The sequence below is a fragment of the Podarcis raffonei genome, chromosome 10 (assembly GCF_027172205.1).
Source record: "Podarcis raffonei isolate rPodRaf1 chromosome 10, rPodRaf1.pri, whole genome shotgun sequence".
NCBI lineage: Eukaryota > Metazoa > Chordata > Lepidosauria > Squamata > Lacertidae > Podarcis > Podarcis raffonei.
The window spans coordinates 72,554,128-72,560,465 of NC_070611.1; the positions used below are offsets into that span (position 1 = coordinate 72,554,128).

Sequence of the window (6,338 nt, forward strand, 5' to 3'; positions counted from 1 at the left end):
TTAGCAAATCGGAACAGAGGCTCATTAAATAGCCCAGGGTGGTCTAGTCTTCCTCCAGAAGAAGACTCAAGCAAACAGGCCATCAGGTCTTAGTCCTCTCACTATTCCTTTTTGCAGGGATATGGTTTCCAAACCTCACACACGTAAATATAGGAGCATGATGCTTTGTGGTTTCTCGGTTTGCCAGCACTTCGTCTTTTTAAATGGCAACATCTGGCAGGCCGCTGCAACAGCTGGCTCGTTGGTCTAGGGGTATGATTCTCGCTTAGGGTGCGAGAGGTCCCGGGTTCAAATCCCGGACGAGCCCCAGGTAACTTTTTCAGCTTATGTGGGCTGAAGTAAAATGTTTGGAAAGGGGTTGAGTTATACCATATTTTTGCTCCATAAGACGCACTTTTTTCCTCCTAAAAATTAACGGGAAATGATTGTGCGTCTTATGGAGCAAAAGTGTGGGCCCTGGAGCCGAATTGCCCAGGGGTGAAAAGCAGATCATGCTTTTTTTTTTTTAGAAAGAGGGAAGGGGGTGTTGAAACAAAGCTGCTGATCGGCAAGTGATTGGGAGGGAGATAAGGGACGCTAGCGATAAAGGAGGCTGCCTGGGAAGGGGGAGGTAAAAGCACATGGATCCTCAGGATTTTTGCATTGGGTCACCCCAAATTCACCATCGGATCACATAGCATGTCCATGGCTACAGCCAGCACCAAAAAAATCACGCGCCCACTGTTTCCTGGGGCCGCAATGGTGCAAAAATGTGGCTCCAAAGCATGGATCCACATGGATCCTCAGGATTTTTGCATTGGGCTACCCCAAACTCACCGTCAAATCACATATCATGTCTGTGGCCACAGCATGAATCACAAAAATCATACATCCATTGTTTCATTCAGAATATATTTTTTTCTTGTTTTCCTCCTCTAAAATCTAGGTGCGTCTTATGGTCAGATGCGTCTTATGGGGTGAAAAATACGGCAATTTTAGAGCAGGAGAAGAACTGTCTACATTGGGCAGTTAGGGATATGGAAGTCTCAGAGGGACAATGTCGCTGCTGAAAATGCATCAACTTATCAAGTTTGCTGTTTCTGTGGACAGAAAGGGGAGAAATGATTGGTTTCGCAGAATTGTAGAGAAGGGAATCCCTGAGGGTCATCTAGCAAAAAAACCTTTCATCATCACCACCACATTTTCCCCACCTTCAAAGAACTAGTTCCCGCGCTTTCAACTAGGGCTGGCATACATAAAAAGCGGAGACAAAAAAGTGGAGGCAGTGAGAGATTTTACTTTCTTGGGCTCTATGATCACTGCAGATGGTGACAGCAGCCACGAAATTAAAAGACGCCTGCTTCTTGGGAGAAAGGCGATGGCAAACCTAGTTAGTATCTTAAAAAGCAGAGACATCACCTTGCCAACAAAGGTCCGTCTAGTTCAAGCTATGGTTTTCCCAGTAGTGATGTATGGAAGTGAGAGCTGGACCATAAAGAATGGCTGATCAAACCTCTCCATTCTGAAGGAAACCAGCCCTGAGTGCTCACTGGACGGACAGATCCTGAAGCTGAGGCTCCAAGACTTTGGCCACCTCATGAGAAGAGAAGACTCCCTGGAAAAGACCCTGATGTTGGGAAAGATGGAGGGCACAAGGAGAAGGGGACGACAGAGGACCAGATGGTGGGACAGTGTTCTTGAAGAGACCAGCATGAGTTTGACCAAACTGCAGGAGGCAGTGGAAGCCAGGAGTGCCTGGCGTGCTCTGGTCCGTGGGGCCACGAAGACGCGGACACGACTAAACGACTAAACAACAACAACACGTATGCGGCCTGAAAGCGAGATGAGCGCTGCAACCCCATAGTCACCTTTGACTGGACTTAACTGTCCAGGAGTCCTTTACCTTCTCATGTTCTTATGAATGCCAAAGGGGATATAAGCGGGCATCAGACTGGCATGTGGAATCAGGTGTCAAACCAGGGCAGGTAGAGCTTAGCTCTCCAGGTCTACCTGCCTCTCTCGCTCCCCTGGGGAGCCATAATACGCAGCGCAAACACCTGTGAGCCCAGGATCCTGCAGGAAATTTCTACTGCGTACCAGACGCCGTGGTTGCCTTTCTGCCAAAAACTTCCTCCAGCGATTTGTTCGCATAGTTGGGAACTGAATGTAGGTCGTGGACAAGGATAAAGTGGAGGATAAAGTGGAGAAATTTTCAGCCAGGATCTTGTGCCCATATCCTGCTTGTGGTTTCTGGGGGCCAGCAAAACCTGCCCGCTGTGGCCAGCTGCACCCACCCAGCAATCTGCTGCCCACTCTTCAGCCTTGGGGCGGTGAGTTCCACAGGATAATTTCAGACCCTCCGAGTGTCCCTATTTTCCAGGGACAGTCCGGGACTTACAGAAGCTTCCCCGGTTTCTGATCTGATCCCGGAATGTTCCACTTTTCCATGGAGGTTCCTATTTCCATCGGAGAAATGTTGGAGGGGATGGAGTTATGTGATCCCCGAGCCAAGGAGATAAGCAACTATACAACCTTTAGAGGACATCTGAAGGCAGCCCTGGATAGGGAAGGTTTTTTTAAAAATGTTTAATACTTTATTATGTTTTTATATATGTTGGAAGCCACCCAGAGTGGCTGGGGCAACCCAGTCAGATGGGCAGGGTAATAATAATAATAATAATAATAATAATAATAATAATAATAATAATAGAATCATAGAAGAATCATAGAAGAATCATAGAAGAATCATAGAAGAATCATAGAATCATAGAAGAGTTGGAAGAGACCACAAGGGCCATCGAGTCCAACCCCCTGCCAAGCAGGAAACACCATCAGAGCACTCCTGACATATGGTTGTCAAGCCTCTGCTTAAAGACCTCCAAAGAAGGAGACTCCACCACACTCCTTGGCAGCAAATTCCACTGTCGAACAGCTCTTACTGTCAGGAAGTTCTTCCTAATGTTTAGGTGGAATCTTCTTTCTTGTAGTTTGGATCCATTGCGCCGTGTCCGCTTCTCTGGAGCAGCAGAAAACAACCTTTCTCCCTCCTCTATATGACATCCTTTTATATATTTGAACATGGCTATCATATCACCCCTTAACCTTCTCTTCTCCAGGCTAAACATGCCCAGCTCCCTTAGCCGTTCCTCATAAGGTATCGTTTCCAGGCCTTTGACCATTTTGGTTGCCCTCCTCTGGACACGTTCCAGTTTGTCAATGTCCTTCTTGAACTGTGGTGCCCAGAACTGGACACAGTACTCCAGGTGAGGTCTGACCAGAGCAGAATACAGTGGCACTATTACTTCCCTTGATCTAGATGCTATACTCCTATTGATGCAGCCCAGAATTGCATTGGCTTTTTTGAGGTGAAACCAGAGTATGCATTGGCTTTTTTAGCTGCCGCGTCACACTGTGTGTGTATATAATAATAATAATACAGTCATACCTCAGGTTACAGACGCTTCTGGTTGCGCAATTTTGGGTTGCGCACTGCGCTGAACCTGGAAGTACCAGAACTGGTTACTCAGAACTGTGCATGCTCAGAAGTGCTAAATCACACTTTGCGCATGCGCAGAAGCGCCGAATCATGATCTGTGCATGCGCAGACACAGCACTGCAGGTTGTGAAGGTGCTTCCCGCACGGATCATGTTCGCAACCTGAGCGTCCACTGTAATACAGTAGAACCTCGGTTTTCGAACGTAATCCGTTCCGGAAGACCGTTTGACTTCTGAAGCATTCGAAAGCCGAAAATCAAAGGGCTGTCAGAAATTTCAATGGAGGAAAAAGAGAAACACGCTTCGGAAGCCGTTTGAGTTCTGAAAAACGTTCAAAAACCAGAACATTTACTTTCAGGTTTTCGGTGTTTGGGAACCGAAACGTTCCAAAATGGAGGAGTTCTAGAACTGAGGTTTGGCTGTAATATAAGATGTCCCTGTTTTCATCAGAGAAATGTTAGAGGGTATGTTATTTCTTGGCCGCTCCAGGAAGCCTATTTACAGAGTGTTCATCCCAATTTGCTCCCACAGTGTTTACACACCTTTCTGTTAATCGTTTGTTCCCATACACCCTTCCTTGCATTTCTCCATTCCTTTCCAAATTCCAAAAAGTCTCTTTCTTTCCTTCTTTCTTTCTTTCTTTCTTTCTTTCTTTCTTTCTTTCTTTGAAATGGATTTGCTGCCCCGGGGTGTGAGACAGAGCCTGTTTTATCCCCTCTAACTGGGCAAACCTACAATCTCCATCCCGCACGAGAGTCTGGGAGCACCTTGGGGGACAAAGGCGGGTTGAGGGAGCTGCCAGCTGCCAGCCAGCGAAGGTGCCCCCATTTCTGTGCCCCTAAGAAAGGGGCACACGGCGGCAAGAAGCCCCAGAGAAGCTGAGTGAAGAAGGATGTCCAGGGAGGAAACATTGGCCTCGTAATCCAATTGGGTCAATCCCATTTCCGATTCTTGGGCGGCTTCCCACCAGTGGGTAAGGAGGTCAGGGGCATTGCAAATGGTGCCAGATTCCTCTTTCACAACCATCATTATGTGTGCTTGTGTGTGTTAAGCAAGCTGTGGGGTTCCTTCTGGCCTTCTTCGAGTGCCTAAGAAAAGATGGAGAGTATTATTCGAGCGGTGCCATTTTTTTAAGGAGACATATACCTGATGGGTATAGGGACGCGGGTGGCGCTGTGGGTTAAACCACAGAGCCTAGGACTTGCCAATCAGAAGGTCGGCGGTTCGAATCCCCGTGACGGGGTGAGCTCCCATTGTTCAGTCCCTGCTCCTGCCCACCTAGCAGTTCAAAAGCACGTCGAAGTGCAAGTAGATAAATAGGTACCACTCTGGCGGGAATGTAAATGGCGTTTCCGTGCGCTGCTCTGGTTCGCCACAAGCGGCTTAGTCATGCTGGCCACATGACCCGGAAGCTGTACGCCGGCTCCCTCGGCCAATAAAGCGAAATAAGCACCGCAACCCCAGAGTCGGCCACGACTGGACCTAATGGTCAGGGGTCCCTTTAACTTTACCAACCTGACGGGCAACCAATTGCCCAGGCCCAATTTTCCTTTTGATATGCTATCAATATACACTCTTTATATAATATGAAGTATATGAAATCACATAAACAGAAAACTTATGAACCTTTGACTTATCTTTATTTGGTTTTATGTTTTCAAGAGAATCCATTAAGAGTGCATATTTTGTTAGTTTCAGAGATTCATAAGTTTTCTGTTTATGTGATTTCATATATTTCATATTATATAAAGAGTGTACAGTGGTACCTCGGGTTACATATGCTTCAGGTTACATATGCTTCAGGTTACATACTCCGCTAAACCACAAATAGTGCTTCAGGTTAAGAACTTTGCTTCAAGATGAGAACAGAAATCGTGCTCCGGCGGCGCGGTGGCAGCGGGAGGCCCCATTAGCTAAAGTAGTGCTTCAGGTTATGAACAGTTTTAGGTTAAGAACAGACCTCCGGAATGAATTAAGTACGTAACCCGAAGTACCACTGTATATTGATATCGCATCATTGTATTTGGTCATCATGTTGCCTTGGGTATTACTGACCATTGTTTGCAACACAGGGGTTAAATTGTTTGGTTACCAATTTTCCTTTTGCCAGAATCCCTCCAGAAGGCAGTTCTTAAGAACATAGGAAGAACTCATCAGCCAATGGACCATCTAGTCACAGAATCATAGAAAGGGAATCCCAAGGGCCATCTAGTCCAACCCTCTGCAATGCAGGAATCTCAATTTTTTCCACGCAGGCATAATTTTATAAGCCCCCATCTTGTTGCCTTTTTACTCTCCTTTCCTCAGCGGTGTCCGAACTTTTTTCAAGGAGGGCCAGATTTGATGAACTGAAGGGCCATGAGGACCGACCAAATTTGTTGACCTTTTTTTTAGGATTGAATTTCTTGAGCTTTTTTTAGGATTTTACCTCGGGAAATAAACCGATCGGCGGGCAGGATTAGGCCCCCAAAACGGACTTTGGACACGCCTGCTCTACACATGGGTAGGCAAACTAGGGCCCGGGGGCCGAATCCGGCCCAATCGCCTTCTCAATCCGGCCCACGGACGGTCCGGGAATCAGCGTGTTTTTACATGAGTAGAATGGGTCCTTTTATTTCAAATGCATCTCTGGGTTATTTGTGGGGCATAGGAATTCATTCATTTCCCCCCAGCAAAAAAAAAAAATATAGTCCAGCATGTAAAACGTTCAGGGGTAAGCAAGGAAATAATAAAAGAATCAGCTGAACAATGATTAAATTAAAACAACACAACAATACGGAAGAAGTAAAAATAAAATCACAGATGGGTGAAGGGGAAGGGGGGCGTGTAGGGGAATTTGAAATATTATTTATGTTGTTGTTGTT

The 6,338-nt window shown here is 46.4% G+C and overlaps 1 non-coding gene across 1 annotated transcript; it reads left to right on the forward strand.

Annotated features, from left to right (window-relative positions):
• Positions 1–235: 235 nt before the first annotated feature.
• On the forward strand, positions 236–307 carry TRNAP-AGG (transfer RNA proline (anticodon AGG)). The gene has a single exon. It is a non-coding gene; the product is annotated as a tRNA-Pro (tRNA).
• The last annotated feature ends 6,031 nt before the right edge of the window (positions 308–6,338 follow it).